Source organism: Lingula anatina, chromosome 1, assembly GCF_051362555.1.
Source record: "Lingula anatina isolate TDL-2025a chromosome 1, LinAna3.0, whole genome shotgun sequence".
Classification (NCBI taxonomy): Eukaryota; Metazoa; Brachiopoda; class Lingulata; order Lingulida; family Lingulidae; genus Lingula; species Lingula anatina.
Genome location: NC_141767.1, coordinates 23,816,643 through 23,837,236, shown reverse-complemented (window position 1 = coordinate 23,837,236; position 20,594 = coordinate 23,816,643). Strand labels below are relative to the sequence as shown.

General features: G+C 34.0%; 1 protein-coding gene across 19 annotated transcripts in view; it reads right to left on the bottom strand.

Moving 5' to 3' along the window:
* LOC106152102 (excitatory amino acid transporter-like) overlaps positions 1-20,594 on the bottom strand; it is a 47,737-nt gene that overhangs the window by 17,754 nt on the left and 9,389 nt on the right. For 6 of the 19 annotated variants that reach the window (XM_087007343.1, XM_087007342.1, XM_087007341.1 and 3 more), the window contains one exon: positions 2,086-2,320. The gene's annotated coding sequence lies outside the window, so the exon portion shown is untranslated. Of the gene's footprint in view, positions 1-2,085; positions 2,321-3,538; positions 4,323-14,217; positions 14,691-15,371; positions 15,392-16,417; positions 16,576-17,305; positions 17,331-18,024; positions 18,203-20,594 lie in introns of those variants that run through there. The other 13 variants (XM_087007411.1, XM_087007415.1, XM_087007441.1 and 10 more) reach the window with 9 other exon arrangements.

Genomic DNA, 20,594 nt, shown 5'->3' with positions numbered 1-20,594 from the left:
AAAAGCACATTTAAGGATTATATGCCCCCTCTATTTGGCTGAACAAAAGACATTCTTGATCCAATGCCACAGGGCTCTCAGTTGATGAAACACAACAAGACAGAAGTCACTGAGGTGAAGATCTCACAGATTTAATTTGTACTCCAGCCAATAGACAAATTGAAACTTTGCTGAACTTACCCAAAAAGGAAAAAAAAGCTTCTGAGAATAAAGACCCAAAACCAAATCAAATAAATGTGCATATATCTGCAAGATATGATGACCAATTTTGACCAGTGACGTGAAGGTGTAAATTGCTCAGTGAGACAATTGGAGCTCTCTCCTTGACATCCTCTTTACACACATCACGCCTCTAGTTCCTCTTCAGCTGCCAACGCTGTTGTTATTGCTACCAGATACTACAAAAGTCTTCACACTGTGCTCCTTGTCAAATCTCATTTCCAATCTTATATTTTCATCAATTCAAAACATACCTAGTTTGATGTAATAACATGTAATAACTGGTGACATACTGTTCGTAAATCTATTGAATTCATGTGTATAAATCTGGACAAATGTAATAAAGGTTTCTGCAGTAGTATGCAAGGAACCAATAATCCAGATTTCTTTCAGTCATACTGCTGCTGACATTTCTGGTATTTTCCTTCTAGTCCACACATGCTGATGGGAGGCATTTCCACAGATGGATACTAATCACATTACACTTCTCTTTCAGGTGAGACTTCTTGAACAGAATGCTTTTTACTGAAATAAATGCCCCTCTTGAAGACTCAATAACCCAAATATCATACTGCTGCAACTTAAGACTAAGCTCTAGCTATTTCACTTAAGAACAAAAATCAGTCTTAATTGGTTCCGATATGATATTCATGAATATGATATTCATGTTCTCTCCACTTTTGTTCTCCTATTAGATGCAGTTTTCAGTATTATAACAGCTAGGCCTATTATAACTGCTTATGAGTAGTGCAAGAGACTACTAGTATGTTTATATCGCGGTAACAGTGACTATAATATAGTCATTTTACTCTAAGGTTACAAATATAAGCCAGATATGTATCTTTTGCAATTCTAAATTTTGGGGGCCTTTATATAGTTTCATGAAAAAGAAGCCCTTCATTCTAAACCAGTGGCATCAATTGTCAATAGTATGGTTAGTGACCCCCTCATATTATAGTTAGGGTCTAAAATGATCCCCAAGTTCAAAATTTGTCAGAAAACCATAGTCTGCAATGACACACAAAACCCAACATCTTGAAGATTGGAAAGGCAAGGTGTGTGAACATATGTTTGGATATTTTGAACATTATCACTAAAGCTGATTTCAGTCTAGTCCTAAACAAAATAATTGTTCTACATTTAGATTGGCTGGCAAAAGGGGTCTTACACTGGGTTCCCATGCCTAGATCGATCCATCTGGATCGGTCTAACTTCCTGGGGAGTCACACTAAATTGCTATCAACTTAACCGGCTGATATGTCTGTCACACCTACCGAATCAGCTAGGGGGTAAAGATAATTACCCCCTAACAGCTTTACTAGGCATGACAGACATTTAAGATGGTAAAGTTGATAGCAATTAAGTGAGGCTCCCCAAGAAGATAGATCGATCCAAATTTCTGTGGGAATGGTCCCTTAATTGTAATCCTTCACACCTACAGGTATCCTGCACAATCCTCTATTCATTCTGGGAAACAACAAATTCATTTTCACATTAAAATAATTAATACACAAGTGAAAATATTTTCAATATTCCTTAAACTTGTGAAATGATGAACACTTTGTTATTTTTCCCCCATTTTTGGTGAAAAGATATTGTTTTTTTGTTTTTTCCTTTGAAGGGTGATAATGAATATTTTAAGACCTTAAATATCTCTTTACCATCTTATCAAGGATGTTCTGCAAAGTATAACTGTGCACGATTATAAATCCTTTTCAAATCTTACCCCTGAATGAAATCATTACACTAAAATGTACCCATTATATGTCCAGATTACTGGATGGTCACATCCATTTCAGTAAATACACTGTACTTCCTCTCATTTTGAGCATGCAATATAAGAAGAGTATATCATTTCCCTCTCACCTGTTTTAATTTTCCTCAGTCATTCACAAGCCAACTGATCTATGTTCAGCCCAGAGTAATCCAACTTCCGATATCAGCTTCTCGAGATCCAACCAATTCAGCAGAAAGCCTTCTCCAGTTAGCAATGCAGATTCCAGGCACTTACTTCAAAGAACCTCTCTTCAACTTTTCAGCAACTTTTGTGTCTTAGTTTCCCAGTTTGTCTTCTCTTCAGTCAATGCACTTACAACCAACACTTCCATGAAAAGAGAACAAAATCAATAAGAGGAGAGAAGTGTAAATGTGACTGACAAATGGTATACTGATGGTAATGGTCTAAGTAAAAAGAAACAAAAAACAAGCAAATACAGAAATGTTCACTATCTGGTCAAGTAATTTCCTGTGACTTATTCTTCAAATACGCTATTGATTCAAGACTTTGAAAAGAAAAATAATTAACATTTCAAGCTTCGTTTCATTAAAAACAGTGTAAAAGAAACCATCACAAAAATCATCAGTCTGCCCCCCCCCCCCAAGAAAAAAACTTTTCATAGAAGTTACAACAAACAAATTGTTTCTTTTCCAAAATTAATCAAATATAACATTGAATATTGAATCCTCATGACACTACCTTACAACAGTTTCAATTGTCATTTTGCATGTTCATAATTGACATTTCAATTAATTCACTCACTGCAAATTATCTCGTGAATTAACTCATTGATAATGCTGCTTAATTTACTGTTTCTCCTCCTTCTGGGACCTTGTTAAAATATCTCAATCCCTTTCTTAATTATCCATTGATTGTTATTCAATATTCCTAGGTTTCTACTTCATAATTTAATACATGATTGTCATCTTTTTCCTTGTAATTAGATCCTGTCACTGCCTTGAAGGCATGCTGCCAGGATACTCAAGGGCCACAGTCTTGAGACCTTCCAATATTCCACAATGTCAAGAACATACATGCCCATGTTTGGACAAACACATAATCATGTTACAATCAGATGCATTCTCAATTCTATTATACATTAAGAAATAGAAATAAATCTGACTTATATACTATAATCTCAATTTTGAATATCACAGTCCATCTGCTGTTGATAGCAAATAATGACTGTTGAAACACTAGTATATCTCTATGTATGTCATATCAGCAAATCAATATTTCAGATGTTTTATACATCAAAGCAAAACCAATTGCAAAAAAAATTACAAATAACCCAAGATACAATAGGATTTCATATACCCGTATACCAATTGTGAAACAAACTTACATGTATGATTTAATGAGTATTCATCAAATTCTCTACAGTTAGGTGGTGTTCAACAGCATGGAAACAAACAACATGCAAACTTTGCATGCTAATCCATATTTAAGTACCCACTGAACTTAACAACATCTATTTTCTTTTGTTATGACAGATGTCAGTCAAAAACAATATTAAACAAAATCATTTTATAAAAACCTCACCTACTGAATGACCACTGCTTGTTCACCTGAACTGGAGTTTTCCCATCTAACAGATACTGTATGCCAGACTCTTGAAGTTATGCCTACTACTAGCCATAAAATTTAGCTGATACTGGTATACTATAAAATGCACTATATGGTAATAATCTAAATGCTTTCCAGTTCACTAAATTATATACTTTCTTCCAGTATTTTGACAAACTAAGAGCTTGTTTAGTTAATGTAACAACAATACCCCATTAGGTAACAGTAAACAACAGCATTTACCAAACACTTCATTTGAGATCAGAGTTGATTGAATTCCATCGAAATATATAATGGGGCATCCAATGGGGTGCACTATTCGGCTATTCTGTGTGTGGTATTTTAAATTCAATCAATGTGGATTTCATAAATAAAAGATGCAGTTAATATATGCATCCACCCTGACAAATTATTTACTCATTACTTGCAGGTGGAAAGGCCTTAAAGGTGTACTTAAAGGTATCCTATCCAGAATTTCCTCACTAAATTAAATTTTCCTGAGGAAGGGGGAAGAACACAATTTTCTCATATTCTCAAATCATGGCTCTGCACTTGGACTGAAAGATTTATACCATTTCTAACTAAATATTTCAATTCTAAATGTCTGCCAGTCACTTAGGCTGCCATGTCTGCCTATATAATTCAAAACTATCAGAAGGCAATATTGACATCAGGTATTTCATTTGAGGGGATATACTGTTTTCTAAGGTCCAAGTTGGAGAAGATAAAAAGTTTTGCAGGTAATGTAGACACAGAAAATATGATTCTGAGGCATTTTCAAGCACGAACAGTATACCTTTAAGATGATGTTACGTTCCAATTTAAATTAAGACAATGAAAGTAAAATGCAATTAAGGCAGGCATTATCATGAATGAATAAATCTGAAAAGAAAGTCTAACTGTAATAATAAAACCGACTTATTTTTTGTAACATGACAAGACCAAATTACATCAAGCATTTAACATTCAGGCATTTAATGTATAACCTAACCAGCTGTTTTTCTGAGTCTTTTCCAGGTAACCCCTATGAAAACTGCTTTAGCCAACATTTAATATACTGTCTTGATAAATAATATTGGAAAAGTGAGTTGGTCACTGGTGATGATATAAACTGTAACACCTGTCAAACTACATGAGTTTGCATCTGGCCTCGATAAGAATAGGAATTAAGCAATTGACTAGAAGATTTGTTACTAACAAACTCTCAAAACCCTGTGATAAGTCAGATAATTCATCTCTAACAGATTTTCTAAGCACAATAGCATGCAAGATAATATAAGCTGCATTCATTAAAAAAAAGATGAGTGTGACAATAAAGTACTCTTTAGAGGCAAATGAATGTTTTCAATAGTCTAAATTTCAACAAAAGAAATGATATACTTGGACTTCATGCATTAAGTAAATATTCTCCAAAAATTCAACCAACAAAAAATTACCAAAGGACAGACTGATATGATATACACCATAAATAAACAAACCTAAGCTTTCTTTAAAAATGTTATTAAATATGACTCCAATTATTTTACTTACAAAAGCTGGAAACTTGCTGCCAGGTTCTCTAATTACTGTTATATCAGATCTTATCAAATCCACTAAAAATCCACTCTTGAGCAGATTGATCAATTAGTAAATCCTTTTGTCAATTTAACAGCCAATGACTTTGTTCTGCTCTAGATGACGTGGTTGTTCAATTGTGTAAATTGGTAGATCTGGATTTTATGTTCTGTCTCAAACAAGGGCCAATTAGTCCAAGAATTTGGTGCAGAAAAAAAGGGTGAATTGTGCGTTTTTTACCTACAAGCATGAAATTTGCCACAGTTGTAGATAATGGAATTCTAAGCCTTTTTGGATATATGGGCATGTCTGAAAATCCCAGTATGGCCGCCAAATCCAATATGGCCTCCACAAATACTCTTTTAAATTAAAACATCTAATATATAGTCCTATAATGGTTTAAAATATCATTTTATTGCTAGAAAATAACATGCTATGAATGAATTATCAATATCCGCTTCTACAGGTGTATAGAATTCCAAAATGGCCTCCAAAAGTAAAATAAGCAGTCTACTTACTCAAAATATGCAGCAGTTTGGTGAAATCATCAAGCACTTACAATTACAAGCATAAAAATTGGCACAGTTGTGGAGAACATGATTCTAAGCAACGTTGGATATAGGGGCATGTCTGAAAATTCCAATATGGCAGTCAATTTCAATATGGCCCCAAAAATACCCTTTCAAGGTGAAAGTTATTTGTATAGTCTTTAATAAAAAATATCATCTAATGGTTAGAAAATACCATAGTATGTATGTAGTATAAGTATCTGCCACTTAAGGTTTTAAATTTCCAAAATGGCCTCCAAAAGTCAGCGGACCACAATTATTGAATTGTAATCACTCGTGAATAGGCATGTGGGCTTTACAACTACCTGTATAATCAGAATATTCCTACCTGTGCAGGTACAGGTGTGTGTGTATTCTACAGAGTTAAAAAAAAACATCAAGCATGATACATTTATTATGTACTGAAAACAGTCCTTCTTTTGATAAACCAACATAAGCAGTTTGGCTTTTTGCTCTGGATTCTCAATTACATCAATTCCCAGTTAGCGATCTATTTATATGGCACTCATGAGTGACTCCCCCTTTCTAAGAAAAAAAGTATTGTGCAAAATCCATAAAATGTGAAAGAAACACCAGAATAACTTAGCCTTAAATAGGCAAATATAAAAAAGCTTGGGGTGTACCAATTTTGTCTGTTGGTTATGATTATTCAGCTAGATCAGTGCATGGTGCTTCATCAAATGCTCACAAATATAACAAAAATGACAGCTAATCAAACATACAGGTCTCAACAATTTGGTGTTTTGCATTGGTAAAGTACTAAAAGAAGGGGCACATTTGCACTCGGTAATGTTATGATGTTATCTTATGCTTCAAAAGTAAATTAGAAAAGCTTCTTATTTCAAGAAATGGATTTAGTACATTCGCAGTAATGGCTACTGAAAATTTATGAGCAAAGAAAAACCCCAAACAGAGGGCAGGTGTTGATACGTGCTATATCCAAGAGTTGCATTGCAGGCTTCACACTTCGTGCACTAAAAAAGAAGCACTGATAGGCGCCAAACTTTGGTTTTCATTTGATCATTTGGCAACTTGTTTAGTTACAAACTTATGCTTTCAAATAACTGAACATGAAAATAAAAGAATTAAAATCCTCCAGAAAGTTAATACATACAAAGCTTCAAAAATTCACAGTGTATTCTGAGGATTACACCAAGAAATTAGTGCAATATGGACTTTGAAAGGTAAAAATTCATGAGATTTCCGGCATCATTGTCTCTTTGGGACAATCCAGAATGAAGCCATGGGGAGTATTCACTTACCCAGATAACAAAACCTACTTTTCGCAGGTAGCTCCTACCACATCTGTTTGTAGTTATGTGTGCAATTGCTAACTGTGGTGAGGGGAGTCAGAAGCATTGGAAGACTGGTCCTATAAGGGCTCACACTAGTAACCTACATCTACTCATATGCCCTACCACACTTTCATATTCCTATTGACCCTCACGCATGTAAACTGATGCTTTCTGGTGTTAAAAATTACCAATACCTCTTGGTATTTTGTTGGGGAAAGTGGATTACATGTAGAAGCTATAGCTTTAGGCAAATTCTGGGAAAGCTGAGGGAAACACAACTAAAGCTAGGCACACATAAATAAATGAAAATTATTTGACCAAATAAGTAGAAATTTCGGTGTAGCTAGCTGTTATCCTCTGTTGAGATATTGTCCATTTACTAAAGTAATAGGTTGATCGTCCATAAAATGTGCAACACCTACTTGATTAAATAACTTTTGTTAATTTGAAACTTATTTGTGAAAATACCTTGACATTTTCATATCCTTGACATTTATAGAATTGCTGCATGTGGTGTCACAACTGGACCAAAAGGAGTCCTGTTCCACTTTTTACGGTCATTTAGATCTTAATTTAACTAAAAGGGCGAATAACCAAAAAAGAGTAAAGCTTGTTGTAAGTCAGATTATGAAGTAGACTTTTTACTTTAAAAGGGTTTTAGTGGCCATATTAGAATTTTCAGACATGTCCCTATTTAAAAAATTGCTTAGAATCCTGTTCTGTACAATTGTGCCAATTTTCATGCTTGTAGTTTTAAGTGCATAATCAATTCACCATACTGCTGCTGTGAGTGGCCTGTTTTTCTTATTTTTGGAGGCCATTTTGGATTTCTGTACACCTAAAGAAGCAAATATTGATACTTCATGCATACCATAGTCTTGTCTAACCATAAAATGTTATCTTAAGCTATTATAGGATTATATACTTGAAGTTTTAATTTGAACGGGTATTTGTGTCGGCCATATTGGATTTAGGGGCCATATATTGGAATTTTTAGACATGCCCATACATCAATAAGTGCTTGGAATCCTGTTTTACAACGTGCCAAATGCCATGCTTGTAGTTTTTGATAAACCACTCTGCTGGATATCTTGGATTAGTAGAATGCGTTTTACTATTGGCGGCCATTTTGGATTTAATACACCTAAAGAAGCAGATATTGATTCTGAATTCATATTGTGGTGTTTTTTAACCTTTGAATGATATTTAAACCCTTAAAAGACTGTATACTTGAAGTTTTAATAAGGACCCGTATTTTTGGAGGCCATCTTGGATTTGGGGGCCATTTTTAAATTTTTGGATATGCCCATACATCCAAACTTGCTCAGAATTTCATTTTCCACAAACGTGCCAAATTTTATGCTTGTAGTTTTAAGTGCTTGATGAATTCACCATTCTAATGGATATCTTGAATAAATGGTCTGCTTTTTTACTTTTGGCGGCCATTTTGGATTTTATACACCTGAAGGATTCATACCATGGTGTTTTCTAACCTTTATATGATATTTTAAGTCAGTAGAAGACTATGTACTTGAAGTTTTAATTTGAAAAGGTATTTTGGTGGCCATCTTAGATTTGACGGCCATTTTGGAATTTTCAGACATGCCCATATATCCAAATTTGCTTAGAATTTCATTGTCCATAGGTGTGCCAAATTTCATGCTTGTAGGTAAAAAATGCACAATTTTTCACCAAATTCCTGGACTAAATCAGGCCTGCAATTATAATGTGTCACTTTTACGTATATGAAGTAAATACCCACTCAGAATAAACCCTCAAAACCTGATCTTAAAAATCTCATGTTTTTTTGCACTTATCATATTTTCTCACCATTTTACAATAAAGGTTGTTTAAGAAATATTCAGGAAAATGGACACGGTATTGCCATTAAGTGTTCTAAGGATATATCTGATTTACGTAAGTACAGAACTGAAATACTTCTATCATACTACATTACATCAACTCTACATGTGCCATGATTTATCAAATCAAAAAATCAATCCAATATATATGTACATAATTTGAATCCTGACATTCTTTTAGGTATCCTATATTGGATTTTCACACCAAATCCAATTTTCTTTGAGAAAAAAAATTTTTTTTCCTTCCTAGGAATCACTGGTCTATGTATCACAACACTTGGATTCGATGTTTCATAACATTTCTAATTACATAATTTCATTTTTAAAGAATCATGAATCATATAGATTGCAATTTCTTTCATCCTGACATTTCAGAAGGAAATCTCAATACAGAAAGAAATCCCAGGTACTTTTTTTTTACTTTTTTTATTGTTTTTAAGGTATCAATTGGGTAAAACTGCTTTGCTGGATTTATAGACAAAATATGACTTTGGTACATTTTCAAATGGGTATGATAATTGTGTAACCATTAAAACAACCAAAACTGGCCAACTCCCACTTAGATACATTGTAGGTGTTGTGAAAGGGATAATAGAAAAAAATCAAAGAAATTGCCCAGATCATTAGGCTTAAAGAGAGGTGGAGAGGGGGCATCACAATTTTGCTATCCCAATATACTAATGCAAGACGGTAAACAGTTCCTGCAATAAGATCATTGCTATTTCTTTTATAAATGTCATGTCAGAAGTTCAAATCCTGGAGATGGGTACTCTTAAGTGTCAAAAAGCTTACAAGAAACATTTTAATTACTTCAAGAAAATCATTAATGTGATATGTAACTATTCTGACCAGGCTTTTACTTGCACTGGACCTCGGTCACCTTTTGAGATTATAGTGATGACCTCTTCTTCCTAGTAATTATTTGGCTCATGCACTGTGTATATAAGATATTTCTAAGGGACACATATACAGTCACAGTACAGCAGACCTAAGTGCTCTGATAGAGAAAACTGTTGTTCTTCCTTCAGGCAGAACCTTACTTGTTTCTCATTCTTGAAATCCAAATAATTGATTTTACAATCCTCTTGGGGAATTGTGACTTGAAAGCATACTGAAGTCATTCCTTAATGAGGTGAAAATTCAATTGCAAAAGGCTCTGGAAAAGCTCTTCATTGGAAAAATGTAATCACTTTGATCCCCTAGAAGTGGCATCAGACCCTCTAGAATTATAATGTTGCTAGACTTGAAAATGAAAGCTGCCACCTCAAGTATTGACCAGATTCTGAAGAGTGAATTGAAAAAGTGTTTAGCATTCAAGGGGCAATTCTTATGTATTTGAGTATACTGGTCCTCTGGGAAATCTGTCATCGAGGATGCACCATAGTTGTGTGTTCTCATTGCCCATGCCATAACTGCAAAGCCAATTTGTTTAATTTCTCCTATTGGACTCATATTGTGTCAATTTTTTAAAAATTAAATGATTTTCCAAATGAAAATACTGAATATGTATTGCTAGAATACAGTATATTAAAGTTACCTGAGGTATATAATTATGTGCTTAATGAAAATATTACATTAAATGTTTTTCTTTCTTGAGTTAAACAAATCATTTGTACTCCAAATAACAGTCTTTTTTTATTTTGAAAAGCTGTCTTGTATAATCCATGTTTTCATTTTAACATTTTAAAATCCGATTTCATGACAGCTGTTATTCTTTAAACAAAATGGGCTTCAATTGTTTTTATTTGCCAGTGGGTCAAGCAATTCTATAGAATGACTATGCATTTTCAGTTGTTTTTCACTACTGTAAATTGCAAGAATAATAAAGTTCTCATTTTATCTTTAATGTTTCACAACTGTTTTAACGTCTTGCTGCCTTAAACTGCATTACTTATACACTGAAAATATCAAATCTGCAATAACATAATCATAGCTTAAACATAAATTCCACAAAAACGTCAAGTTACAAAGATCAGTAAATAGAAAGCCTAATTTAAATACGATTTTTTATTGCAAAAATATCAAACCAATTCTTTTTATCACATTTTCCATGAATGTGTTTTCACTGATAACTACATTAAAATGTGACAGCTGTACAAAGAAACGAAAGAAAATTTGATTTCCTGAAATCCACTCACCAGCATGCACCAGACTTGGTGTGTGCAGAGTTCTTAACCTATTGTCAGATTTTTTTTACATATTGGTTATACAACAGGTGCTTTTGTACAGATGTGGATATCACACTCAAAAGCTTTTCATTGCCCATATTCAAACGAGAGAGAAGTAAAGTTTTCAGGCCTGCTATTTGAAGCTTTATGCGGGAATTATGGGATACTACTGTTTGCACTTTTATTTTCAGTGAAATCCCAAGGTGTTATAGGTCAATTATGCTTAAAATCATGAATTGAATACATAACAACATATTTTCAACACATTTTGTTTTGGCTCATATAGATCACCAATGACCCCTGTGTGCAAGGGTATGCCAAAATAATGCAAAAAGATGCAAAAATATGAAACAAGATATTTTTGCACTACACTAAACTACACGTACATGTTAAATATACCTCTTTTTTTCTAAGTAAATAATTCCATGCAGATCGCATACAGTGGTTGTGGTGATGTCTGGACACTGGCTTCAGTTATGTTGGACCATGTCAGAATTATAAAACTAGTCAAATTACTTTGATAAAGTTTGTTAACATATCTACATACAAAAATTATGCTGCAACACAATACTGCAGCAAAGCAAGGAATAAATTTTTAACAAGAGTTTACTGCAGTAAGGACATGTGGACATTGATTCGCAACTGGGGGCACTTGTTGATGGCATAACTTCAGACCAAACCAACCAACCTCAACTGCCAACCTAAACCATGCTGACAATCAATGACATTGGCTCAGCCACTATTTGGTATCAGGGTGCAATCAAATAAAAAGACATATGTTTGAATTTCCCATGCAATTCCTATCAGAGGACTTTTAATTCATCCAAAGAGTCAGCCATAGTCCAAGATAACCAAAGTACCTGTACCAAACCAGTTTTCACAAGGGCCTGAGTGTTAAAACCAGAATCTAATTATAGTCCTGTAAACATTTCAAAATATGACGTCTTATCCTCTTTAAACTACATCAAATGTGGTTCTATTAAAAACTAGAGGATCAGAGAGGCGATACTGCCTCCAGATATTGTACCACCAGCTGGAGTAAGCGCATTTGTATGGAATCCCCCCCCCCCCAAAAAAAAGGGACACCATCACTAGTCTTGTGCTTGACAAGCTCTATAAAATGCAATCAACAAGAGTTCTCAAAATATGCCAAAAAATATAAATAAAAATGGTACATCAAAGCAGATTTTTGAACTGACCTGCATTGTCCTACCATTGATCACTCCTGTGATTCTCTAGACAAAAGGCCTAATTGGTTTTCCTTAAAATGTGTTGTCAGTGGTGCATATATGCTGACAAAAGAGAAAACCTAGGGGCAACACCTGGCACATCTCTGCTAGTTTTGAAGATATGAGGGGCAAGAAAATATGCAAAGCTCAGTTCATGGTGAAAAAGTAGGTTAAAGTCAATTTCAACATCATAGTATATGACTTCCTATTCAAGTTCAATAGTAACTATGGGCATATCTTTGCTAGTTTTGAAAGTATAAGCAATAAAAAAGTTGCAAAGTTCAGTTTATAGTGTAAAGTAGGTCAAAGGTCAATTTCAAGGTCACATATAAATTGCCAGTATGTGACTTCCTATTCAACTTCAATAGTAACTATGGACCTATCTCTGCCAGTTTTGGAAATAAAAGGGAACCAAAATTTGCAAAGTTCAATTCATGATGAAAAGTAGGTGGTCAATTTTAAGGTCACACCTAGATTGCCAGTATATGACTTCCTATTCAAGTTCAATAGTAACTATGGACCTATCTCTGCCAGTTTTGGAGATAAAAAGGAACAAAAATTTGCAAAGTTCAGTTCATGGTAAAAAGTAGGTCAAAGGTCAATTTTAAGGTCACAGTTAAATTGACTTCCTATTGAAGTTCAATAGTAACTAATGGCGTATCTCTGCCAGTTTTCGAGATATAAGCGAGAGAAAATTTGCAAAGTTCAGTTTATGGTGAAAAGTAGGTCAGAGGTCAATTTAAAGGTAACAGTAAGATTGCCTGTATATGACTTCCTATTCGAGTTCAACAGTAACTATGGGCATATCTTTGTCAGTTTTGGAGATATAAAAATCAGAAAACTTGCAAAGTGCAGTTCATCATGAAAAGTAGGTCAAAGGTCAATTTCAAGGTCACAGTTAGATTTCAAGTATATGACTTCCTATTCAAGTTCAATAGTAACTATGGGTGTATCTCTGCTAATTTTGTAGTATTTCACATTTTATTTTCACCACTAAATATCGAAAACAATAAACAGACACCACCTTCAGTGTTGCGCTTGACAAGCTCTACAAACTGCAAAAAACAAGAGGTCTCTGGCATTAACAGTTCCAGAATTTGAGAGAGTTTTCAGTTTTGGCATCTAATGGTCGCTACTCCCGTGAAAATGCACCGATTGACCCCAAACTCACGAAGCTGAAAGAAGACCCTAAGGGTAACACCTGTCCATAATATTATAAGTTAGATCTGTGAAGTTTCTGAAAATCAGCATAAAATAATAATTTTTTTGCAAAAAATTCTCATTTTTAGAAAATTTTGGCCCGTTTGACCTTGAAATAAAGGTCAAAGTTCAAATCCAAGGGCATATTTGAAATCTCCACATATGACTTTCGGTCAGCCATCTGTAGAAATTTTTCCCATAATTCCTTCGGTATGGGAGATATTTAGCATTGAATTTTCAAAAATTTTGACAAGGGTGCGTTACAACGAGCGCCACGCCCAGGCCAATGCACCGACTGAGACAAAAAAACCAGGGGGTTCAAGTTGAGATTATATGTGACCAAAATCCAAGAGATAGGGACACGGGTCCTTGCGGTCTAAGAGGAGAAGCGGTAACGGTGACTTGTATCCCACGTCATCCTGCGGAGCCGCATGAGCCGGCGGAGCCGGCGGAGCTGTACGAGACGGGTCGGGACTAAAACCATGAGTACCGCCAGCGTACACGCTGGTGGTACTAATAAGTGGGTTCTGTAAATAGATCTTTATTAAAACATTAGGTGCTTTGCCAGTCCTTAGATTTTATATGGCATTGAATAAATATACAAACATTGTAAAATCAAATTAAAATTCAATTTTGGCTTAATTGCCCTCCCTTTAACTCTACCTTTTGTGAAATATCTGAGTAAAATAATCTTTTTAACTACTCAACATGTAAAATACATTCCATATATATATATATATATATATATATATATTTATGAATATGTATATGTACCTACCACTCATTCTTGTCGGGGAGTTTTTGTAACACCCATAGCATTTACACTGTACCTTACTTCCACCATTTAGCTTCTAATAAGCTTTTCTGAGGAGGCTCAGCTTTATATAGGTGGAGCTAAAACACTATAGTCCTTCTAATACCACTTAACTTGACTTAAAGCCAGAGAATACAAGGTAGACTCAGACCTTTAGTACTCTGTATAACAGTTACTTGTTACGTAGAATATATAAAACCCACAGTTCTACTCAGCTTGAGCTGACCTATAACATGCAATCAGAATTCTCAAGGAGACGGGCTTTCATTCCTCCAAAAGCGTTACAGAAATTCAGCCCCTTAGCTGTCTTTCATTATTACTTCATGCTATGTAAATTGATTTCATACAGAACCCTTTCATTCTAGGTTGAACAGAAAGCCAAACATGCATTTATTGTTACATTCTGGACTCAATAAAACAGAATTCATTGTCCAGCATCTACAACCTGAGGGTCAGTTGCATTTATATTATGGCTTAAATCAATTTTGTGGTTTAAATGCAATAAAAAATAAATTTTGGGATATCATTTACAACCTCTATGTATCAAGTAATCATAATTGCATTATTTTACATTAAAATTATCAAGGTGCATTAATTAGTAATTTTCAGTAATGGCACAATATTAGTTTTTGCACATCTTAGACTCTTGAATTGCAAAAAACAATAATTGTGCTACCTTATTATATCAATTATGAAGCCACCTCACATCAGACAGAAATATGTACAATCATGAAGTTTGAAAAAATTGCAGCTCAGTTTAAGGGGGTATTTAGCCTGGTACGTATACTCGGACTTTTGTAAATATTAATCACATTATTAAATTTAAGAGCATATAGAAAATTTGAATTGCTACTTGACCGCAAGTCAATTTGTGATTTAACCTCTTTTCATACTGATAACCAATAAAGGTACCTGGTACCACTTAAATGGTTTAAAATAAACATTAGAATTCTGTTTAATATTATGCGCGAGATCTGATTATTCTGAATCAAGACCAAGATGTTTTCTCCAACAGTGTTTCAATGTATACAAAATGCACCACGCTCGTTAATTTCTTTGTCATTTTGTAAAATAAAAGTCTTAATGTAACCTCATCCTTTTTTATCATGGAAAATTACCTGATATATAAACCTGATTACAGTTATACTTTCAGGACCTTCAACAGGATGTTTTTCCCTCTGACTGATGATTAATGAAAACTTGCCACCAATCTCAAAATCACATATGGTGATAATTTTTGAAACTTGAGACTTGTGCAATGGACTTTTTAAAATATAACGTTTTGACAGGACCATTGCATTGTTCATCACTCGTATAATTTTCCAAACAAACAAGACAGTCAGTAAATCTACGATTTCAATACATGATCCATAAAGCCAATAATATGCAGCTGTCAAGAATTCTATGGGGGAAAACATAGCAGGGTTATCTTATGTCATTACACAGCCAGGTGGAGCATTAGGTTTGACAAAACACTCACATATCACAGAACAAGTTTCAAATTTCATTACAATGTTTGCGTGAAGAAATATCTGACATACTTAGAACCCCTTAAAAAGTTGAGAGGAACAGCAAGGAAGACAGTACTAAATGAAGGGTCAAGAATCTTTGAAATATGACAGAGGTTCAACAGTGTCACTCATTCATTTCAATTGTGATGGTTTGACTGAAATTTGAGAAAATACAGGAAAAAATATTGCTATGATTGTCCTCATTATTCTATGACAAATGTTGTGCATGCAGACATTTGGCATCAATAGTAAAAAACATACAACACACACGTGTAAAAAAAGTGGTGGTATATAAGACATTCCCAAGTGACTTTGCTAACTGGTCATTGCATCATCCAAGTGCACATGGCATGCTAACAACACAAATATTCTTTTTTAGAATCAACAGTCTGTTCCATACAAACTCAATAAAAAAAATACTAAGGTTGCAATTATCAATGGATAGTTATGTCATAACCTGAGTGACCCACTCACGCAGTCTCTTCTCACACAAAATTTCACCTGAATAGCTTTGCAAGGATGAATCATCTGCAGGTTATGATTGAGCTCAATTCTAACAACACATAACACTGCTTGCTTGTCTTATTAATAGTTAAATTATTTTTGTATAAGACCCTTTTTAAAAATATTTCTTTGAAAGTGACTGCACTTACTTACCCTGCCAGAAGTATGAGTTGCAGTGACAGTTACCTTGTCTGTAGAGAGACTCAACAAAGAACTGGATGCATGCATTCACTGGTAGGTTGATTTTGTCTATGAACCCCGCTACAGTCCTTTGCCTTTCACCTTGACACACTTATGAGTATACATGATTTTCCTTAAACTAAGTCAGCTGATCAAAAGATAAAGCTGTTTGCTTTTACAGCTAGCATGAACTGCTAAAAGCAACAGAAAACTATACTTAAGTCTATACAAAAGTGCTGTAACCATCTATATCAAAATATCTGATATTTATACAAAAGCAGTCAGGCACCTGTTGATTACAAATGTTGCCACTGCAGAATAATATAGCTGGGAGAGTTAGTGGGGTGCATGGTCTCTACCTGCCTTAATTATTTTTCAATGTACATACAATTCTTCAACTATTTAAGTTTTCTTTGTGACAATTTTGTGTACAATGTAGTGATTGATCTAACGGGGGTTAAGTTACAATCTACAAAACTACATTTACCTAATAAGTAACAGCTAGGATTTAAAAAAAAAAATTATATACAGTTAAAACTGTATATCAGCAAACTGAATCACATAAGGATGTTTTTCGGAACCTCCTTTCTTTAAAATAAGCCATCATCTACCAATAAATGGCCAAATTAAATAGCGATAAGACCAGATTAAATGGGTAGGGTGGAGGAGGGGTGAGAAACCATAAGTGAAACAGGCCAGGTCATACTTTGATCCTCGAGTTCCCTACTGCTAAACAAAAGATGGAGGATGGGATGTTAATATGTACATTCTCCAGCCTCCCAAACAGTTACGACACTTAAAAGTGACATCAACAGAAAAAACATGACATAAACCCCAAAACACAGACACTCAGTTACCCGATTTCAAGGTATCAGCCTCCACTGGCAAGGGCTGACGTACGCAACTTTGCACCAGCCCGATTTATCTCAGGTTAAAATCTTATCCTGTCATTTTCAGATTGTTTCGTGTTTAAAGCTGAGTGATCCAAGTAGCGTAGCTCGAGCTATAGGTTCAGCAGCATATACCGGAGCCAATATATTGATTGTTTAACATTATTAAGTAAAGTTGGGGTTTTGTTTTGTAGATGAAAGTTCAAAACTTTGAGGTTAATAATAATATTATACATTGTTGACATCCTTGGACTGCCTTCCTCCTGGATCTGCATTGGCTGCATGACACTTTCAGTTTAATGCTTAAGGATCAAACAGCTAAAAATAATCATTTAAATTTGAAAAATGCACAGTCTTGGAAATGCCTTAAATATGCATGAATAAAACATCTGAACAGCAATTAAAAGTGAATTTATATCTATATTTAAACTTGGTAAAATTGAATGAACTGTAAAACTTCAATGTATTCTATGTTGTGTCTGGATTCTCCCGTCACTGGGTTCATTTCCTGGCCGCTCTTTAAAATACATATATATATATATATACCTACATTAACACAAGATAATATGCCATGATCAATAAATACCATCTATAGCTTGTGTCACTTAAAGTTTACATAAGGTCCTGCTCTGTCTCCTGCCTTTATCGAAGATGATAAGTGATCTGTCTCAGATCCTTAAACTTACAATCTCTCAATCTTGTCTGTCCCTCTGGATCTGTGATCCCTTCTGTGCTGTATTATCTATACCTATTGCTATTGTGTTTTCCTGTTAATGTACTGCAAGAGGGCATTTAAAGGGATTGACTTACCCAGTCATTTATCGTGACAAAAGATCTACGGATCCCGGGTTTACACCACTGCTTCTAATATAAATACAAAGAGTACGGAGCTTTGTTAGTATCATGTTAACTTTTTTCTATTTTCATTTAAGTTTTATTTTATGGAATTTTCACCGCGGTGAAAATTATTTCTACCGCGGTGAAAATAATTTTCACCACGGTGAAAATAATTTACACCGCGGTGGGAATTAATTTTCACCACGGTGGAAAATAATTTTCACCGCGGTGGTAATTCCTGGCCATCTCGGCCCGGGTGATGAATAGGTAATGAGAACCTTACATTTGCCAGATTCCGTCACGGTGCATGCTATTGTTACATACACACAAGGTTGGTGGATCTGTTCGTGGGGCCACTGCCGTTTCCCATCTATATTTACCACCTATATAATTAAAAGTCCCTCTTGCAGTTTTATGCAAAGGGAATCCCATTGTTATTACTAAATACTTAACATTATTTTTGGACAATGTATTTTTAAATATTTTTTTGTGATGTGTTTCTTAGATCTTATCTTAATAGATGTAATCTCGGCTTCTTCGGAAAGGTTTCTTTCTACCAATATTCCCAAGAATACGCAAGTTATTATAAAGGGAAAAGCCACGAACAACATTGCAGCATTTCGGTGATTTTTAATCTATCGAATACTGCCCGCTTCCTCCAGATTCCTGGGATGATTGGCACATAGACGGTTAAACCGCGTGCATGTGCATGTGCTTGTCTTTATCAACGTCCTTTCCAGACATCTGGTAAATATTGGATTCGTATAACCTACATGTATACATTACCCGGGCCGAGATGGCCAGGAATTACCACCGTGGTGAAAATTATTTTCCACCCTGGTGTAAATTATTTTCCACCGCGGTGTAAATTATTTTTCACCGCGGTAGAAATAATTTTCACCGCGGTGAAAATTCCATAACATAAAACTTAAATGAAAATAAAAAAAAGTTAATATGATACTAACAAAGCTCCGTAAAAGAGCACCCTTTAAATAGTGCATTATTCCGGTATTGCAGCTACTCTGTTCATTATATACAAAAGTCACTTCACCAGAATACTGATCTCATTTCATGACACACAGCTTAGTTAATATTCAATTTCACTTTCTATTTTTCTAAAATACATTAAAATGCTATGATCACTCTCAATTTTCTACTTCAAGTACAGTGTACATAAAATGTACTGTTGGACATTTTTGGACATTTTTCGTTTGATATTTTAAGAGTTGAAGGAATTTACAGACCATATTTGATGATAAATTGGCATGGTTTGCAAATTACAAACCTCATAAATCGAAAGACCATTATTTTGGAAGAAGCTATCCCGTTAAAAACGTTTACAGCATTTCGCTTAAGGAGATTACTTAAAAGCGAATATTATGCGTTTTTGTGTATTAAACATGCTAATGCACTTTTCTATGTTCAGTTCGAGACATTTGAGCACAATATAGAATGATTTTGATCAAAACTTGGCATGACTTGCTACTCTTGTCTAGTAATACAACACAATACAATGATTTTTGCGAGTGAACTGTTATAACACGAAGATGTGTGTACAAACATAAAATGACATTTCCATGACTTGAAGATTGAATTTTCTTGATTGTTAATTTGATATCAAAGACTGATATATGTATTATTATCATGATAATGACTTTGAGAAATGCACAAAGTTATTTTCAATTTGATTCTTGAAGATTACTACTATTATGTAATATTATAATACTTATTATTAAAATCATTCACTATTTTATTTGAGTTATAACATATTGATTTTAGTTATCTATAATATATTATGTAAAATGTAGTCATTATAATTAGTATATTTTATTTCAATTGTTAAGTATTTAATATTGATATTAAACATTTGTTAATCAATTAGAATGAATTATAATATGTTCTATTTTTTTTTCAGATTCTGACGAATTTGTATATAATATTTACATAGATGACAGAATTGTCAGCTTATCTTTTAAATTTTTTGAGAATTTACGTAAACATTCAATATACATAAATGAATTGTATTTTAAACAGAAAAGAGAACCTAATTTTCAAATAAAATTTCCTTCTGAGGTGATAAACGAATCAATTTTACTGATGTTTTGTGGAAAATTTAATTCTATAGATGAGCAGTTGGACTTTGTAAAATTAATAGGTTCTGCTCATTATATGATGATATCAGAAGATTACATAGTTTATATGTTGCATCAAATACCATCAGGTATTGGTAAATGTATTATTCAAGCAATATATTATGCATGGAATGTTACTCATTTAGTCAAAGTTAGCATATTATTACTACGACGTTTAAATATTGCTGTTAAATATTATACTGAATTACTACTGAATAAGGATAAAGTTATATCATATAATAGATTTAGACGACGTATTATTAAGATAACAAGAAATGACAATAATT